Source organism: Rhinopithecus roxellana, chromosome 14 (genome assembly GCF_007565055.1).
Source record: "Rhinopithecus roxellana isolate Shanxi Qingling chromosome 14, ASM756505v1, whole genome shotgun sequence".
In the NCBI taxonomy this organism is placed as follows: domain Eukaryota; kingdom Metazoa; phylum Chordata; class Mammalia; order Primates; family Cercopithecidae; genus Rhinopithecus; species Rhinopithecus roxellana.
The window spans coordinates 23907523-23928907 of NC_044562.1; the positions used below are offsets into that span (position 1 = coordinate 23907523).

Genomic DNA, 21385 nt, shown 5'->3' on the forward strand with positions numbered 1-21385 from the left:
GATATACAAGAGCACATGTGTGAGCATATTTCTAATATGGAAACTTTCAAATCTTCATTTTAGTCTGGTGAAAGGCTACCTTTTAAAACAAACTCAAGTAGCATGAAAGCATTCTAACTTTTGTGTTAAATGTTGTTTTCCCCAAAGGAAAGAAAAAATACTGCAGAGAACACTTATCTTCAATCACTTTATATTTACTTTGAGGTAAATCTTATCAGTGGCTTAAAACGTAAACAAGAATTCCACGACAATGACTCATAGATTCCTTTTGACATGTGACTCAGTCCTAGTGGTCAGCACTTGGGACTCTTGTCCATTTCATCAAAACTATTCCTGCTTTTATCTGCTTAACATATTGGAGAAAATGAAACAAACAACAATAATAAATGTTCTGTTACCAAACACAAAAGAAAGAAAGAAAGACGGAAAGAAAGACAGACAGACAGACAGACAGACAGACAGACAGAAAGAAAGAAAGAAAGAAAGAAAGAAAGAAAGAAAAAAAGAAAGAAAGAAAGAGAAAGAAAGAAAGAAAAGAAAGAAAGAAAGAAAGAAAGAAAGAAAGAAAGAAAGAAAGAAAGAAAAAAAGAAAGAAAGAGAAAGAAAAAAAGAAAGAAAGAAAAGAAAGAAGGAAAGAAAGGAAAGAAAGAAAGAAAGAAAGAAAGAAAGAAGAAAGAAGAAAGAAAGAAAGAAAGAAAGAAAGAAAGAAAGAAAGAAAGAAAGAAAGAAAGAAAAAGAAAGAGAAAGGAGAGAGAGAAAGAGAAAGAAAAAATGAAGGAAGGACGAGAAAGAGAAAGTGAAAGAAAGTGAAAGAAGGAAGGAGAAAAAAATAAAAGAGAAAGAGAGAGAAAGAGAAAAGAGAAGAAAAGAAAAAGGAAGAAGAGCGAGAAGTAAGCGACGACATGAAAGAAAGATAAGGAAGCCGCGTTCAGCAGGACAACAACGAGAATAGAAATAAGCAGACGCCGAAAGTAAACAAGCAAGCATGAAGGAAAGAAAGTGCTTTCAGGAACAAGAAGTGTTAACAGGGAGCAGTAAGGAAGCAAAACAGGAAGAAGAAAGGAAGAGAGCCGAGAGGAGAAGGAGGGAGGGACGAGAAAATATTTGCTTAAATTGGTGAAGGTCAACCACTTTTTTGTCAACCACTCTCAGTCCTCCAGAATCTTCAGTTACATTAGAAACAGTTCTAAGAAATCAGACACAGAATGAAACAGCAACATTGAGTAAAGAGGCGTAGTTTAAGTATCATTTGATCCTGAGATTATTCTAAGCACTTCATAAATACTCAGGGTATGCAAAGTTTCCAAATTTAAGGTTAAGTTTCACACTGGAAAGTTTGGACAAAAATATTAAAATATAAGAAATCACCTCTAATTTTGAAATTCAAGCAATTATTTAGGAAATGACTCTTGGGTCTCTGTCTATGCTATTAAGTAATAATGACTCCTTTATGCAGAGAAGGGACACAAATGTGACTGTAAACTTTTAAAAGGAAGATTTTTCTAGAGTTTCTTTTTACCTATGAAGTTATTCACCAAGAGTAAATACAATGTTTTAAAAACATCATTACAAAATACATGACTGATTTTCTTAGACACGTTTGAATGGTAAGAAGTACCTCTGAGTATATGAAGTTTGGAAGCTTGTTGAGTCTACCTTTCCAGACATGTAAGTTTATTTAGATCTTCGTTTACTAAAACTAATTTTGGCTGGCTCTGCCTTCATAATATGATGGAATTTTATATCTTTCATATCATTACAATGTTTGTTATAATTTTAACATTCCATTAGGAACAATAATGAGAAATGAGATTTTCTTTGCCTTCTTCAACTGGGGACTTATGACAATTACATGTCCTTTAGGGATATAGCCAGGAAGAATTTAACGAGAACATTAGATTCTTGATTCTGGCCTTTAATACCAATGATAACTTGCCTCTCAACCCAAAATATTTTATATGTATTTTTTTCTATTTTCAATGATATTCAGACACTAAGCACGGAGTACTATCTTTGCAATAAAAGTGGCTGGAATTTCAGTGCACTAAAAATCAACAGTATCCAGAAGCATGAATGGAGTCCAAGTGACAGCTAAGGGGCAGTGTTCACATCATAGCCGAAAGTATCCTAAGTCAGTGCAGTGTTTTTATGTGTTTTATTCTCTCTCTCTCTCTCTCTCTCTCTCTCTCTCTCTCTCTCTCTCTCTCTCTGTGTGTGTGTGTGTGTGTGTGTGTGTGTGTGTGTGTGTGTGTGTTTTAAAGAATGGCAATTAAGACATACATTAGAAGCTTATCCAAACAGAGTGGTTTGTGAAAAATGAAGAATTTGAGAAAGGATGGGGTAGTGGATGTAAGGGGCAGTCTTGGTATAGGAAGGTCTATCTTCAGTTTATGATGATGTGACTTTGATCTTTCTCATAGATGATATACTTGATGTAATCTAACTTTGCTTTCAATTATTTTTCATCCTAATGTCTTTTGCTCATTTCTGTTGCATCACTGCACAAAAGGTGCTTTAAGGATTCATTTAGCCAGTCATCCCATTTCTGGTAACACAGCCACCTGGGGAAATTTATGCATGTGTTAATGCACATGGGCATTTATGAGAATTACTAAAAATAATTGTATCAGCAATTTCTCAGTTACTTTTGACCTAAATGGAGCCTGAACCTTTTCCCAGACTGATAATTTACTCTGCTGCTTCATTTCAGAATTATCTTTTTTAACAGCACCCAACAACTTAATCTAACTTTATCTGCTTTGGTTCATATATGCCTTTTACACACACACACACACACACACACACACACACACACACACATATTAACATTTCTTTCAAAAGAAATTCAATGCACTAGCAGGTACCACTGCAAGTTTAGTTTGACCAGACTGTAAATGCAAGATGAAGAAATAGGACAAAAACTAATTTGGATGCAAAGACCGTTGTTCAAGTCAAGGCTAGGGACAAACAGTAAAGGTGATGGCACATCTACATTCAAGAGACCCAAAAAGATTACTAGTCCAAAGCAAATTGAAGATTGTGAAATGCAGCATACAAGTAGTTTCTGAATTTGCTAGGAACCTGTGGAGTTTTTTAAATATACAGATTCCCAGACTCTATATGAAGGGCAATGATTGAATCATACCTGTTGAATCAGAATCTCTGTAGGTGTAGAAGATGAGTTTGTGTTTTTAAAACTATATCCAGATGTTTCAGATGTAGCTAATCCAGAACCCCCCAGAAATATTAAGAACAATAGTTAGGGCCATTAATGAGTAGATACATCAATTAGAGGCAATCAGGAAGAGGCAAATACTAGGCAAAATATCACAAATGAGAAAACATACAACCTATTAGCCAAATCTTATTAGGTTATCCTGCAGTAACAAACAATCCCCAGTCCCTAATGTTTTTTAATGACATAGGTTTGTTTCTTGCTTGTATGAATGCACATCAACTGTGACTCTGTTTCACGTACCTTCTTCATCCCAGGATGTAGCCCCACTGGGACTTTCTCTCCTGGCAGAGAGGGAAAAACACCAACTAACTTATGCAATGTCTCTCCTGGCTTCTGCTCAGATGTGGCTTATAATCTTCCCATCACTCTCCACTGACTAAAACCAGTCTTATGGTCAAGCTTGAGGTCAGTGGCCTGGGCACATATTCTCCTCCAATAAGAAAGTACTGCAAGTCATATGGCAACACATGGGGATGCATATTCCTTGTACAGGTAGGAGATCAAATACCTGGCAGCTGTGATGGTATGCAACTGAGATCTCTTAAGACAGCACTTGCCATGAGGAATGAAGTTAGCTGACAAGACAACAATGATCCATTGAGTACTTTATGTTTCCAATCCCTATAACTCTGGACTCTACACAGAGTTAAAAGGTCCAGGTCCCCAAAGAGGGCACACTCTTTTTAGAAGATACAGCAAGGGTCCTATTGAACAACAACTTAGAGCTGCCCCTTGGGCAATTTGAACACCCCTTGTGTAGTGGGTAGCAGGCAAGAAGAAGCTGGTCATGGTGGTGTGCACCTGTTTCCCAGACACTCTGGAGACTGAGGTGGGAGGTTTGCTTGAGCTCAGGAGTTCAGGGCTGCAGTGGGCTATGATCATACCACTGCACCATTCCAGCCTGGGTGACAGAGCAAAAGCCTAGCTCTAAAACAAACAAACAAAACAGAAGAGTCATTGCTATTGTGGAAGAGATCCTTGATCCTGGTCAGCAGGAGGTAAGGCTGCTTTTATGCAATGGGGCAAAGAGAAGTATGTGTGAAACCAAGGTAATCCACTTGGGTGCCTCTTGGTACTGTCTTGCCCAAATGTGACTTTGAAAAGTCACATGCAGCAACCCTGGCCCAGAAAGGTTATGGTTACCAGGGGCTCCAACTTCTCATGAAAGAGAGATTAGTCTCTCCACCAAGTAAGCCATTGAGACAAGTGGAAGTGCTTCCTGAAGGTGCACTGAATTTCGGATGAATGATGGAGGAGGGAGATGATGAGAACCAGTCGTAGCTCCCATACAAACTGCAGTGATGAGGACTATAGTTTATCTCCCTAACTGCACCCTTCCAAGTTTCCCCTCAGGAAGAGCCAGAAGGGAGCCAGGAGAGAACTGTTCCCCAAGCCTGCAGGAGAAGGACAGCAGCTGAGTCTAGGGAGTGAACTGTGGCAGCTGTGGAGGTGTGTGACTCAGAAATCCCTCAAGAGAGGACCTTCTTTGAGGACAGCAGTCAGCTGACAGCCGCCAGCGGCCATCTTCCAAATCTGGTGCAGCATTTTTGTTGAGGCTATGTTGCCCATGAGCAGCTCCTAGACAACGGATGAGCACAACGAGGTATTACACCTGGTTACTTCTTCCCAGATTCGGGCAACCTTTATGGCTGGCTTTCCCTATTGCACTGGTCAAGACCTTCCTTCGCATCACTATACCACAGTCTGATGATCTTCTTATTCAATTGCTTTTCCTCCCTCTCTCCTTTTACAGGTGCTAGACCTGCATTGTGATCTGAGGCTTGTCCTGCCTCTTCCTGATTCCTCCTTCTTTATCTCTCACAGGCATTCTTCCCAACAAACCTCCCAGACTTCTAACTCTATCATGGTGTCTGCTTCCTGGGAGACCTGAACTGACATACTTGGGAACACTTATACAACCTCTGGCATTCAGAAACCAAAGAAGCAGGGAAAGAGAGAAGGCATCACGACAAATGGAAGACCCCAGAAATAAGGAATGCCTGTAAAAATAGGTCATTCTCCTGCTTCAGACTGAGCATTTAAATGAGGCTTGAGGATTTAGAAGCTAAATGCACTATAGGAATATTTGGCTGGAAGTGAAAGTTATGTGGGCTAAAGAAAGTCTTGTTGCAATAAGACTCCAACACTCAAGATAGATTAAGCCTGACACATCTCATGTTATAAAAATAAAAACAAGTTTCATAATCCTGAATTTAAACAAGTATGCTTTTTCTCATATAATGAAGGCAATGTTGTGAGATCTACTTGTGTGTTGGTTATTCCATTACAAAACACAAAGTGTAAAATATCTAAATCAAGGAGGGTTATTTTTCCAGAAGTAATTGATGCAATATTTGTAAATATCTCCACCAAACAAGTTAATGGCTAGTAGAGAGGCCTGGATATTTGTGCACTGGAATCATGGAGTTATAGACTATCCCAGAGCCATTATTTAGCAGCCATATAACATTAGTTACTGAACCCCTGGGGCCATTTCCTTAGCTGTTTAATAGTGGCATTGGCCCCATCAAACTGGTATCAAATTTATCTGATATACTGCATATGAAGCACTTAGCAGTATGATATATAAAATGCAGTCAATAATTTTAGCCTTAAAATTCCTACATTTATTTAAGTCTTTTCTTACTGAATTTTGCTTATAGGATAATCATTTGCATTATAAGGCCATGCCTGTAAAGCATGCCATATGGTACCATGTAACCTCAGAAAACTTCACACAAAGAAAGTCAAAATAAAACCCTACATTTAACTCAAGGTATCAAGATAATCTAGGCAACTGTACCCCTCACGTTATTAACTTTCTTAAATACTTGCATCAGTTTTTCAAAGCACCTGCTGATCAGGACTGATAAAGAAAGGTACAAAACAAGCACTTCAAAATTTCTCTGACAATGCTAATCAACATGGTTTGTTCCTTGTCTTGTTGTCTCTTGAAATCCATCTGCATTAATGTTGTGTGTTCCCTTATGAGAACTGCTTCCTTCCGAAGATAAACAAAATCCATGAGAAAGGTGAGCTGCTGAGGTGAGACGTCATCTTCAAAAGTGACAGGGGTGTTGTTTCTGCATGCAATTTTGAGGCAAACTTGTCAATATTTTGTAATAGAATTTTCTTTGCCAAGCACTGGGAAAAACATAATCCCACTCCAGATAGATAATGATGATGACAATGATGTAGATTGAGAGCTAGATAATGATGGATAGATAAGTAGATAAAGACATTGATCCTCTTTTATGCACATCTAGAAACTTGAGATACAAACTGAAGGGTTGCCTAGGAGTTTGCTTGCTTGAATAGTTCTTTTCTGTAGTGATACTTTGGAGCTGAGCTCAAAAACCTATCTCTGAAACTGATTCATACTCCAGTATATTTCTACCTTTGCAAACTTTGCAAGCCATTTAGGATTTTTTTCTGTTACATTTTCAAAAAGATGTATTTATCTAGTATTAGGGAAAGGGCGCATTCAACCATAAATTAAGTGGGGGAACATCTGAAAGCGAAATGGTGGCAGTTACAGCTGTAAAGAAGAGGATGAGATTTGCCTGTGGGCAGGTGGGCCACTGTTACCTGTGAACTCTTGGAATCTTTCATGTGGGCATTTCACTATGAATGAGTAGAAAGAAACTAATAGTTACACTTTCTTCCTTAAAAGTATGACTTAAAAAGTTTATATTTGATGCTGCCTCCCTGTTGCCTTTTCTTTAGATGCTCAAAGCCAAATGCTCACCTAGTTCTGCCCACTGAACGTCCCCCTGGCCCATCCTACCAGAAGGATCCCTGCTCCAGTATAATGGCCTTTTCTAGGTATCAGTACCAGCTAGGATGAGCTATGTTCATGGAAATTGGCCATCGAAAGAGCCACGAGTAACACCTCTTCCTATCTGACAAGGAATACACCTCAACTCAATGTCAGACTTGAGAGAGGCATAATTAGTTTCATCTGCTTTGATTTTTGGCAGATGGAACTTGTCATACAATTCATCATGTTCACACACTCTCCACAGCCCCATTGGCCTTGAGCCATTTGGCTGGTCACATTCACTTACCCCCAGATTCATGAGAGCAGACATTCTGTCTCCTTGCTCACCACACTAGTCACTAGCACACATTTGTTTTATGAAGGAAAAATGAATAATGGAAGTAAGTCCACTTTGAAGATAGCCTAATAGAAGGATTAGTTTAAAAAAATTTGTGGACATATTTCACTTTTGCTTCCCAGGGATGCATTCTCCCTTATCTTTGCAATGGAAATTTCTGTAGGGAAGCTTTTTTTTTTTCTTCTTGGTCCACCATATTGCTCAGTCTCAGCCACACAAATGTTGGATCACCCTGGCCACGGTGACTATTTTAGGAACTGGCAAATGCCTCAAGGTGGTCCAATCAGATTGAACCCAGGGCATGCATGAAGCTGCACTGGCCAGAAATCTGGACCTGCTTCATCCTTTTTCCCATTGTGAAGGAAGGCAAGTGGGACCAGGTCTTCAGGCCTTGAAGAAGACCTGGCTATAACTATGTCTGCAGCTAGAATAATCCCAGAACTGTTGAGGTATGTCAATTACTAAATTCCATTTTGTGGAAGCCATTTATATTTGGGTTTCCTGACAGATGTATTGGGAAAAGTCCTAAATGAACCAATGTAATAATCTGCAGACAATAGTTACTAAATAAATGCTATTGGCTAACTTTTATGAGAAAATGTAACTGGTGTCAGGGATAGACCGAGGATGATACAACATGGCAAACAAATGCATCCCACTTTATTATTTGAAGAAATCCTTCCTATTTAACACTATGAATAAAAATAATTAACTGCTTTACATATTTTCCCTATATCTAGTTTTTAAATCAGGCAGTATACTTGGATATGAAAACTTGGCTTCAGTAAAATTAAACTGTGTTCATATTTTCTTCCAAATTGTTCACTCACCATTGCCCTTAATGTTTTCTCTGAGCCACACATGCTCATTCAAAACCATAATTTGTGGATTTTTTGCCTTAGGCTCAAACACTCATTTTCACCACTTCATATCCTCAATGATATCTATTTTCTACTTTTATGCACCTAATATTTTAACTCTTCTAGTTTTTTTCAGACATTAATTTCCTGTGTCTGGCTGTTTATTGATACTTCTTAGATATGAAGGTCAAGTGTTAAAAATGGGATTTTTACACATCTTTTTATTAACTGCTGTGATGAACTGTTACAGAAAAACATAATAAAACAAGAAAAAATAATAAAACTGTCCTGAAGAGAAAGGACTCAGTTTCTATTAGTTTCAGATATTATATTTTAAGATGATGATGATGATTTCTCACAGCAAGACTCACCGAGACAGAGTCTTGCTGTGTCACCCAGGCTGGAGTGTAGTGGCGCATCTCGGCTCACTGCAACTTCCACCTCTCAGGTTCAAGCAGTTCTCCTGCCTCAGCCTCCCAAGTAGCTGGGATTACAGGCTCACACCACTATACCCAGCTATTTTTTGTATTTTTAGTAGAGATGGGGTTTCACCATGTCGGCCAGGCTGGTCTCGAACTCCTGACCTCATGATCTGCCTGCCTCGGCCTCCCCAGTGCTGGGATTACAGGCATGAGCCACTGTGCCTGGCCTAAAATGATATATTTTAAACATCAAATACGTTCTTTCTCCTTGGTAGGAGATTTCACCTCTGCCAAAATTCAGTATTTTAGAATTTGAGATATGTAACTAACCAACTTATTTACTAGCTATCCAATTATAGGTAGAAGACATAGTTTATGAACTTCAATTATGCTTATCTTTATAAAGAAACACTTTCCAGGGTTGTTATAAAGTCAAATGAGGTAAAACACTTTAAAATAATCTATCAAGGTAGCTGATATAAGTACACGTGCTATAGACTGAACATTTATGCTCCCTGCTTCCCCCACCCCAAATGTATGTGTCGAAACCTAATCCCCAGTGTGATGGTATTTGCAGATGGAGACTTTGGAACGTGATTAGGTCTTGGGGGCAAAACCCTCTTGACTGAAATTAGGGTCCTCATTAAAGAGACCCCAGAGAGTTCTCTTACCCCTTCTATGGTGTGAGGACACAGAGAAAACAGCCGTCAATGAACCAGGGAGCAGGACCTCACCAGACACTGAATCTGCCATCAGCTCGATCTTGGACTTTCCAGCTTCCAGAACTGTGTGAAATAAATGTCTGTGGTATTTACCCTAGCAGCCTGAGTGTACTATGACAGGAGCCTGGACAAATATTAATTTACCTCCTCTTCCTTCCTGACTTATCTAACTCTGTATCAATTTTTATCTTTCCATTCCCAGTCATCAAATAGGCGTTTTTAATAAGTGTCCACCCTAGAGCACCACAAGGGAAAACATACGCTAATCATATAAATACACTTTGTTTATTTTTGTAAGAGGGCTTCGACAGTATTGTCATACAATATACTTCCAAATCCAGATAGCAAATAAAGAGGAAAAAGTCAAGGAAAAAAAGCCATAATTATCAGCTGGACATAATTATAGAGTTGCTTAAATCTATTGAATGGATTTTATGGTTATCTCTATCAAATGCCATGATAATTTAAGATTTTTATGAATGTTGGAGCTTAGGGTAATCATGGCTAGGGAGTTATGCTTGAAAAACAAGCACACAACTTATTTATCACAAAGTGCTATTGCCAAGAGTTTGAGGTTAATATTGCTGCCCATTAATGTGATGCTTAATTATAACAAAGTAAGGAGGTCACAGAAGGAAGTAGAGAGATTTTTTTTTAACCTCTATCAAAGTTCCTTTTCTTCAGTTCTGAGCTTATAAAGAGGCAGGACAGAAATATAATGCTTATTAAAGCCAGAACAAATTCTATGGAACATCTTTAAGAGACTTATTTTTACTTAAAACATGACAAGTGCTTTTAAGATTAACATATGTTATTATCTACGGTACTTTGGAATCTAAAATTAAAACATCCCTCATTTCTATACACAAGATTCTTCTACTCCTTGAAGTGTCATGGCCTAAAGAAAAGAGGGTATATGGAAAATAAATTATAATATTCAGATTGAACTAAAATACAGTTTACAGAAGTCCACATCGTGGGAGATCTTTTCCAAAAATTCAACCAGAGGAGGAGAAGTTCTGGAAAATATATTTTATTTGTGTCTTCAAAACTGACATAAGCTTTGAATATGGTTTGAGAACATGCCAAGTTTTTAGAAATGAGTTTAGCTAACCATATGTGGCTCATTTTTTTCAACCTAGAAGTAGAAACTAGAACTATAGAATAACATATAATGGCCTTGAACTTCCCAAGCAGAAGGCATTAACTTAATGTCAGTTTAAAGTATAATAACTGGTTTAGCTTTCTAAAGGTGTAATTTTTAAGGAGGACAAAACAACTCTGTCCTGAGGCATTTATTTACTCACTATTTATTTACAGAATATCCAGGTGTCTACAGTTTGTCAGGCAGTGAACAGAGCAGAGTGCTCAGGGTCCTCAGAAAATCACAGGCTCTTGAACCCCTATGATTTCAACACCTTGTGATCAGATGTTCTCTCAGAGGAAGTACAAGGCAGGTACAATGGAAGAACAAGTCCCAGAGCCCTAACAACCACCGAAGGGCTGGGAAGCCCCATGGGAGGAAGTGGCTTTTCAGCTGATGCAGATCATGAGTAAGACTTCATCAGATGAAGAGAGAAGTGGGGAAGACAGGGATTTGTGAGCAGGCGGTGGGGATCTAGAGAAATTGAAAAATTATGGGTATATTTGGACAAAACTTAATTGGACCTTGTCTGTCTTGTATTTCCAATGGCTGGAACAGTGTTTGGCCCAAAGGAGCAACCAATAAGTATCAATTAAATAAATGAATGTATATGTATATATTTGGGAACAGTTCAAGAATAACACACAGGTTTCTTAAGCTACAGGATGGATGATACCATTATTTAATGACATTCTTCTCTATTTCCTTCTTCAGTGGCCATTTTCTCAATTTATGATGGAGAAAGGAAAAGTTTGTGAGTACTCATACACTCTTAATTTTTGTCCCTGTTGGAACCAGTAATTTGAATGCAGAGATCAGCTTAATCCCCTTCTCTCCATCTCTACTGCTCTGCTTTGGTTTAGGTGCTCATCACTTCTTGGCTAAATTAATGCAATTGCCTCTTAGCTGATCTTTCTCTACAGTGCTGCCAGATTTATCCTTCTAAATGCAGATTTGCTCATGTCACTCTCTAAATTAAAACCCTTTGATAGCTCTTCCATTTCTTTGGACTAAAAATCCAAACTTTTAAGTTATACTCATGGTCTTTTAAGGTCTGGATTCTATGCCAGTTCTCATCTGCAACATGTTCCCTTTCTGACCTCAAGAATTCTCTAATGGAACATGTTCCTGCCTTAACATTGCTATAGGACTCTACGCTACTCCATGTAATAGCACCTCCTTTATCACACCCTTTAGGTGTGTTCTCTGAGTAGATCTGCTCCACTGGTCTGCGAGCTCCTTGAGACCACAGACTATGCATTGTTTGTAGCAAGTGGAAAGTGGGTAGGAATAGTGGGAGAGAGGGAGAGGAAGAGAGGGAGACAGGGAGAGGGGGGGGGGGGAGAGAGGGAGAGAGAGAGGGAGGGAGGGGAGAGAGAGAGAGAGAGAGAGAGAGAGAGAGAGAGAGAGAGAGAGAGAGAGAGAGAGAGATGTGACCCATTAAAAACCGCTAGGTAGTTTCAGAAACTTTTGTTTTTGAATTATTTTGGGATAGGTATTTTCAAACTATCATTGGAAAGAAAAATTACAATGATACTATGAGGCTTAGGTATGATTCGCTGATAATTGCTTTCACTGTTGAAACAAAAATATATATGATGGAATGCTGTTTTCAGATATCCCAATGGCCAACTTGAAAAATTGAACATACAATTCTAGCTCTATTACAAACTAGCTCTGTGACCCCAGGCACATTAATTCGTTTAGTTTTCTTATCTTCACCTCAAAGTGGAGGCTACCAATATCTCTGTCTCATATTGTTTTATACATTATTTACTTGCCTGAGATAACACAGTAGAAGCCTCTAAATTAATCATTATTTAACAAATCCCTGGATTAGATACCATTGTCCTTAAACTTTGTAAACATCTTAATTGACACCAATGGCATTTTGAATTCCAGAGTCAAGAGGCTACTCTCTTGTTTGTCCACAGACTTATGATCTAGAGACTAGACTATGCTTATGAGATCAGTTATGTATACTCTCAAACCTTAAGCCAGTTTGAAGTTGGATCTAAAGGGAGAACACATGTTCCTATTAGTGAGAACTGTAAAGTCATGCCCTGGATTCGAGAAAGAGCCAAACAACTCAAAGAAGTGGCAGATACCATACGCTTTAGTATAATTTCAGTATGTTTTCTTTTCTGAAAAGTTTCCTATCAGTAACAAGGCAGCTAGTTACTTTCCCAGCCCAGACCATCATCTATGATACAGTATTAGATACTGACATCACCCTTGAATGCTTCCTTTTTTACTACTGTTTTAGGGTGCAAAGCTACCAAAACATGTACCCCATTTTGCAAAATCTCTATTCTCCATAATATTGGAAGAAAGGGATTAGTATGACCCCAAACTATTTCTGGCATGAAATTTCACACCAGAAAAATGAGTTTTCTTGAAACCTGTAGCTCCCAGGTATATTGCCATCTATTCATTGACCTTCTAGCAGAGAGATGGTATGATTTGTCAAACAAAATCAGAAGACTGAGATAAAAAACCTTTCATGTCAGCTCTTAAACCTACAGCATTCGCCCTTCCCAAACATTTGTAATATGTGCTTCTTCTGATAATAGTGTCTTAAGATTTATTGAAATAATGCTCTAAATTTCTTGAACAAAATGAGATCTAAAAGACTTTATAGAAAGTACCTGGAAATTGAAAATATTTGAGCACAGTGAAATGCTTCTTGCAAAATATTCTGCTAAGTTCTCAAATATTTTGCAGTTTAAAACAGAGTCATGGAGAGGAAAGAGAAGAACACACCTCAGACAGATATGGAAATCCTAGCCATGTATTTACAGAATCATTGTGAAAAATGAACTATCAAGGAAGAAAAATAAACCAGTTTCATCTTTCATATCAATCCAAAAATAATTCAATGTCTTTCTAAATAATGAACACAACTTAAACTTACCCTTCTTAAGAATTAAGATAATTCTGCAGTTACATAATACACACCTCATAATGACTGCAAGCTTTAGGAAACCTTGGCTTTGACAAATCTGAGCCTAGTCCCTCAGAATAACACCTCAAGGTCTATTTCACTAAAATGATTGTTGCTCTCCAATGAGAGGTCCCTAGGTCTTTCTCCTCTCCATCTTTCAACTTCTCTACATTATTAACTATATTTTTTCCTCTGGTATGCTGACTCAATCTCTCTTAACAATTTTTCTACATATATTATTCTTTCACTTTATTCTCTATAGAATATTCTTCATTGATTATTCTCATCAGCAATCCTAAACATTTCAGACTGCTTTCTTTAGCAATACTTAGCTAATTCTTTCTCTATTTCTCTCTCTCCCTCCCTTTCTCCTTCTCTTCTGCTTTTTTTCTTCTCTCTCATTCATTAAATCATTCATTCATCTTTAACTCACAAACATCTATTGATCATCTCTTTTGTGCCCAATACATTGTTTGCTGCCAGGGGTGCACCTTTGAACAAGATGGCAAAGTCTCAAAAGGGGTTCTTACCTTATCACTGTTCTTAAGTCATGTGTATCTATTGTACTCTGGCTTCTACCACCAAAGAGTCCACCGAAATGGTTTTCTTAAAGCGGTGGCTCATGCCTGTAACCCAGCACTCTGGGAGGCTGAGACAGGCAGATCACAAGGTCAGGAGATCGAGACCATCCTGGCTAACACTGTGAAACCCCATCTCTACTAAAAATACAAAAAAACATTAGCCAGGCATGGTGGCGTGTGCCTGTAGTCCCAGTTACTAGGGAGTCTGAGACAGGAGAATGGCATGAATACGGGAGGCGGAGTTTACAAGTGAGCGGATGGCACCACTGCACTCCAGCCTGAGGGACAGAGCAAGACTCAGTCTCAACAACAACAAAAAAAGTTACCTTTTCCTTGCTAATGGCATAAACTAGAAAGTTTTCTTCATTTTTCTCTAGGTTCTTCTCAACACCTTTAGAGCCATTTTATGTCTTCTAGACTGCAGCTTCTTTCTGGAATGTCCTATTTCCTTGGCTTCCTGAATACTGGCCCGTCCTGCTTTTGTATCTTTCCAATTTTTCCTACTTGGTATTTCCACTGACTTCTCTTCTTGCCCTTCCTGCTTCAGTGTAGGTAAAAGTTCTGTTCCCCCTTTTCTGATTTTTCTGTGCTTGTCTTTGACAAATACCAATTTTTAAGACTTCAATGCTATCCTGTCCACGTGATTTTCAAATCTAATATTCCATGGTTACCTGCATTCTGAGACATCTATTTGCCCTCCCAACAAAATACTGCACATTTCCAAATGGGTGTTCCTTTGACACTCAGGATTAGCATGTTCCAAACCAATGTCATCGCCATCTTGCTTTTCCCTCTATTGAAACTTTGTCTTCAAAGCAACATTCTCTCAGTCACAGAGATCAAATGCTTCCAAGAAATTTGACACCTATATACTTCCTGTATATACACACACTCAAATGGTCAACAAATTCTTCCTCTTCTACCTAGATTTCACAGCTATTCCCTATTTTCCAAACCATCTGCAAGACTTTTTATGAACTTTTGGTCCCAGCTACTAAATTATATACTTACTTGGATTATTTGTCTCAGTTTTCCCCAGCAATAATGCATTCATTGACCTAAAAAAAAAAAGTCCTAAAAAAGAAACGGGATCTCATCAATCCTCCTCTTTAAAGTCTTCGGGATTACCCAAAGTAAGAGTCCAGTTCCTCTGTAAGGAATTTAAGCTCTGCTTAATCTGGCTCAGCCTTCTTTCTTATCTTTTCATATCCACTCACATAATTCTTCTTCCCTACACTTCCATGGGGTCTTTTCCCCTTCAAACTACATCTCCATTTGAAAAAAAAAAAAAATCTCAAGTTATTCAGGGCCTAAACCAATGTCACTTCTTTCTTAAACTTTCATCAATACCCTCTCTCTTGTTTAGTGAACTTCCGTTTTTATTGTCACTATTTGCCTTATATTACAGCTATTATACACAATCTTAACATTATACAATTTTTGAAGATAAAAATCAAAATGTGCATGATTCTTTATCTCCCATGGCATCTAGTATACTTCTTTGAGTGTAAAAATTAGCATGTAAATATTTATGGATTTAAATTATTTTAGACCTACATTAAAAGGAATACATAGTTAATTATATTATTTCCAGGCATATATTAAAGAGTTACAGAAGTTTTGCTTCAATAGAATAAATCTAGAAGACCAAAAGCTTTTTAAAATAGAGACTTGGCTTGAACAGAAGTGAAGAGATAAAGTAAAATACAGATAATAAGTAAGTTACGTCATCCAGAAATTTCCAACCTCTAAAGGGAACTGAGCTCAGTATCTCTAATTGAATAGTCAAGCCATACATTTTCCAGGAAGTGAAAAAATTCTATCATCTGTGTGTCTATAGAAAAAGACACTGTGGATCACACACACATATGCATGTACACGTACATTGTTTCCAGACAGAAAATTTCATTTCCAACACTGCTCCTAAATCATTGTGTGACCACTAGAGAATTCATTTCCAAATAGATTCATTTGTTTATCCAATGAGATAGTAATACCTTACCCCACGATCCCTCAGGATATTTGTGGGATTAAAATGCAAACATAAATCTAGGTCAAGTTTTATTCATGAAGTTTTTCCTATTTTAACAACAAATAGCATTTTACAAACATTTCTATTGAACACACTACCTTGGCAAACTGATACAGCTGAGAAGCATCCTCTCTGGCATTTTTGAAGTCCATTAAAAAAGTCATGCCTTAGAGTTCTAAAAACCCAGCTTTCAGCCCTCATCCATGTAATCAGAGTGACATGTAAATGTGAATCACTAGAGACAATACTTAAGAGCCAAATACTCATGCATGGATGCATTAGTTACTCTAAATGGAGTGCCCAGTGTGCTGTCTCTATGCACAACAGGTTGCAGATCTGCTTAATGTACCCAAATGTAATAATATGATAGATTGAAATATAGATGGCAAAATTGCCCATGCAGAGGCCAGGAGCCTGTCTCCCTGTTTTTCTAGAATAGCTTTCCGGGAACATTGCACTTTCCCTGATTGGTTTTCTTCAGACAAAATAATTGAATTTAATGCTCTGTGTCAATGAAAGCACTTGGAGTATCCACTTTATGCTGTAGTCCTAACGGGTGTCAGGGTCCAGTGTTAAACTTTGCCTTTGATCAAACCTCATCTTCTCCTACACATCTTTATTCATAACAAATTAAAAGCTATTATCACAACATATTAGCAGCAGTTTTAATGCTCACAATGCATCTAAAAATAAAACAACAATTCTCCATTACAATAGATGCAATATCTTAGTTGGCCTCATTATAGTATTTATCATCTATTATTTGTTGCACACAACACAGCACAATGAGCCAGTGCTATACAATAAAGATATACACCCCTCAGGGTTTACAGTTTAACTGAGAGTACATTTAAATTTAAGATCTACCCTATTAAAATAAAACCCTCCTGTACACATGGAAGGGGACCAGGGAAATTTAACTTCACAGCTTCCTTATTGAAAATAATTTCTTATTTACTGAAGCCTGGTTCAACTTGAGGACAATTAACTTAATGATTCTTTGGCAAAGGTTTTCTGTGGGGCTTTATTGTTTTTGTTTTTGTTTTTTCCATTTATAACTCATTTGTGGCCATCTGTTTCAGTTTTTTCTTAAAGAGTTTGCAAACCTTGGAAAATACAGGATTTGGATCAGGGTAGGAATCACCAAAAGATATTTTCATTGCAACCCATTTAGTTTAAAAAAAGGAGGATAAAAAATGTAAGTTGTAGGCTAATTTCGGAATGCATGAGACACAGTGTTAAATATATACACATTCCCTGGCCACACACTTTCTTGAAATCTTCTCCCCAAAGATATTATATCTTTTTTTTTTTTCCTGTCATAGCCACCACACTCAGGGCCACAATCTGGACCTTTTGATTACCAATAACCTCACCCTCTCCATAACCTCAGTTTTAAACATCTGTGTATTTCACTACTAACACTTGCCCTTTCAGTTTGCGTCCTTTAGTGTTCAGCCTCAGCTCTCCTTTGACCCCCTTTCGGAACTTTCTGTTCCTTGGTCTTGCAGTCTTTTCTGTGTTTCTCAATTGCTGTAAATCTTGTCTTCCTAAATACAGCTTAACTTTTGTGATCCATCGTCTCTATCACTCCCTGGTATATACCTTCAACATGCTTATGCTTGAAGTGGTAAATGTGATGAGCACAGGTGTGTCAAATGTCAAGGTCAAGATCAGTTAATTCGGGTTCACAGCAGGTGGGGCTGTCATTTGCAAGGATGACCTCAGCAGCAAACCAGGTTTGGTCTACAGTCTTCTCATCTATCTTCCATAGCAGCACTAGGTCAGTCTACGGAAGATACACTTAAAGGGAACGTCAGTCTACGGAAGATATGCTTAAAGGGAACAAATCCTTGCAACAGCATTTGATTTAAAAATATTACATAATGTGGCAACACTGTACATGTTCAATCTTATTTTCTGCTACAATAATCACCAATATCTATTCTTTGCTGATGGCCCCATAAAATCACAAATATCTTACTTATTAGTTAATTAATTAAACCCATAACTACTGAAGGCCTGTCTGTGCTAGACAGTATGCCAGGCCCTAGTCATTCAACTAAAAACAAATTATCTCTCCCCATAAAACACAGAGATTAGGGGTAGAGCCAGGTGATTAAGATTGATGCTACAAAGAAAATAGAGTGATATGAAAGGGAAAAGTAGGGAGGACCCCCTTTAGATGGGAGGATGAGTGAATAATGAATTCTTCTGATAGAAGATATTCTTTCCATTTCTTTAAATCTCACCTCATAAGATCCAGAATCAATTCATCCTCCAGTCGAGTTCAATCTATTCTCATTGACAGCTGTTTTCTAAACTTCTCTCTTTCCTAACCCTTGAGAAGCACAAATAGAATAGATTTTCTGCAAAATTCACTTCATAATGTTAAGTTTTTGTTTTTAAATAAAGTAAAAGTCTTGTGGTGGAAAGGGAATCAGTGCTGTTTCTTATATTCAGGTTTAATCTGTATAGGTCTCAACATGGTTCTGGGCATTTACAAGAGTATTTAGTAGAAAAATTGACCTACTACTATTTTCTTGTAAATTAATAAAATAAATACACGTGTAAAGTGTATGCAATAAAATTATGTGAGCACTATTTAATTCAGCATGATAAGAAAATAAAAGTGTTTTGAATATCTTTTTGCCAAATTTAAAGAATTTGCATAAAGTTCATTCATTACTGGTTTTTACATATACTAGGATAAGAAACACAGACATAAGCTCTATAGTTTTTCATATCTTATATTGAACATTCTTGTGAAATCCAAGCAAACAAATCTTCCCACAAGAATGGAGGTGAAAATGCAGCTGTATTGTGTATACAAACTGCGAGCAACCACCAACCTATTCCACCTCTTTGTTTTTCCCTCTCCACTGCAATCCTCAAAGCATCATTAACAGTAAGAGTAAATAACCTTTCCATAGACCATATCACCAAGCTTAGAAAAATTATAAAAATATCAAACCATACCTTGAGACGACGAAAGCATATGGAAGGCCTATAATCAAATAATTTCCTTCTACACTCTCGTCTCACACTCTCTAGGATCTAATTTTCTGGGAGGAATGAAATGGTATATCTTAATATCTGGTATCTTCTTTTAACAGCTAGGAGGCAGGCTCTGGAGCAGAAATTAATGCCAAATGGGGATGAGAACGTGAATCCAGCAGAACTTGTGGTAAAGCATTAGTAACTGGACCTATACAGTGAATGGGACTGGATGTGACTAAATACACATGGCAACTGATTCATTCTTGCCTTATTAAGTCATCTTCGAAGTCAACCAAAGTAATACTTCCCATTTCCCTGCAGAGGTATCAAGGTTATTCACAGTAAATCAGGTGACAGAAGCCTTGATCTTGTAAATCCCCACATCCAGTTTTGTGGGGAGACAGTCATTGAGTAATTTGTCTTGCTCAGTGAAGGACAGTGATCTATGTGTCACATTAGGGAACTGCCAGTGTTCCCACCAACTTGGATTTATAAAATATTTTTCTTCTTAAGAGCTCTTAATGCTGTCATACATTTTATGTGACATGTTGCTACAGACACATTCCTATTTTACAAAATAACTAAGTAGTAAAGAGCATGAAACAAGAGAGAAGAGTGCAGCATTGGAGGTGAGATAAGAGGTAATTGGAAATCTCATGGGCATTGACTTGACCCATGGTCATTGTAAGAACCTTACTTTGAGTGATTCAAGAAGTCATTGGGGAGACTTTTAGTTCTGTACTGAGGTTGGATTACAATGGGTTGGCAGAGCTGCTTGTGCACGTCGTTCCAACTCTGACATGACTTCACATTGGTAGCTTCAAATCAACCACTGTGAAATATTTCCACCACGGAAATCAGCAAATGCCACTAATAAAGTCTTTTTTCTTTTTCCCTATAAAGGTCATTGTTAAACTTTTCATTCATTTTGAATAAAATAGTGACATGGTATGAACTACATTTCAGGTTAATAACAGGAGTGGGAAGCGAGATCAGAGGCTGAGAAGTCAATTAGGAAGCAATTGCACAAATGCACGAATCCAGGTGAGAGCCACCGGTGACTTAGACCAAGGCAGTAGTGGTAGAGACACTGAGTTTCCTTGTCAATCTCCAGTCAGAAAAACAACTCTACCAAGTGTTTTGAGAAACTATGGAAATCCACACATTTCTGTAAAATCTCTCATTTTTCCTTATGTTGGTCACCCTGTACATGTTAGATAAAAATGACTAAGCAAACCCCCATTCATGACCCTGTATCAGCCATGCTTTTTGCTGAGGCAGTGAATGGCAACATCACTATTCACTAACATAGGCTTTGGGAATGCATTTAAAACAGACTTTTTAAAAAACATGAAAGTTGCTACACACCAGGTGTGGTAGCTCACACTTATAATCCTAGCACTTTGGGAGGCAGAGGTAGGCAGATCACTTAAGCTCAGGAGTTTGAGACCAGCCTGGGCAACATGGCAAGACCCCCATCTTTACAACAAATACAAAAATTAGCCAGGTGGTGTGGCGCACACCTGTAGTCCCAGCTATTTGTTGGGGCTGTGGCAGGAGGATCCTTGAAACTGGAAGGTAAGGCTGCAGTGAGCTGAGATGGTGCCACTGCACTCCAGCCTGGGTGACAGTGAGACCCTGTCTCAAAAAAAAAAAAAAAAAATGTTGCTATAAAAGATGTTACATCAGCAGAGCCCACTTCACTCTGGCAGGATATACTGATATAGTTTGAATCTCCCCTCTAAATCTCATGTTGAGGTGTAATTTCCAGTCTTGGATGTGGGGCCTCATAGGAGGTATTTGGATCATAGAGGCAGATCCCTCATGGCTTGGTCTTGTCCTCATAATAAATAACTTCTCATGAGATCTGGTTGTTAAAAGTATGTGGCATCCTCCCCGTCTCCCTCTCTTGCTCCCTGTCTCACCATGCGATACTTCTGCCCCAGTTTTGCCTTCTGCCATGAGTAAATGCTTCCTGAGGCCTCCCCAGGAGCCAACCAAATGTCAGGGCCATGCTTGTACAACCTGCAGAACTGTGAGCCAATTAAACTTCTTTTCTATATAAATTACCCCACCTCAGGTATTTCTTTATATCAATGCAAGAATAGAGTAAGACAAACATTATGGAAATAACACCTAAATTATCAAAGCCCTTTATATTTATGCCAAATACATTTCTTACCTATGTGATAAGTTTATTACCATGTCCCTGTTTTGCAAATGGAAAGATGAATTGCAAGGAGCTTAACTAACTGGTCTAAGTTCTCATAGCTTGGAACCAACGTTGGTTTTGAAGCAGGCCCACCTATCCCCAGAGTTGTGCA

General features: G+C 38.0%; 1 protein-coding gene across 1 annotated transcript in view; it reads right to left on the minus strand.

The window, feature by feature from the left end:
- NYAP2 (neuronal tyrosine-phosphorylated phosphoinositide-3-kinase adaptor 2) overlaps window positions 1-21385 on the minus strand; it is a 294179-nt gene that overhangs the window by 181119 nt on the left and 91675 nt on the right. The window lies entirely within an intron of this gene.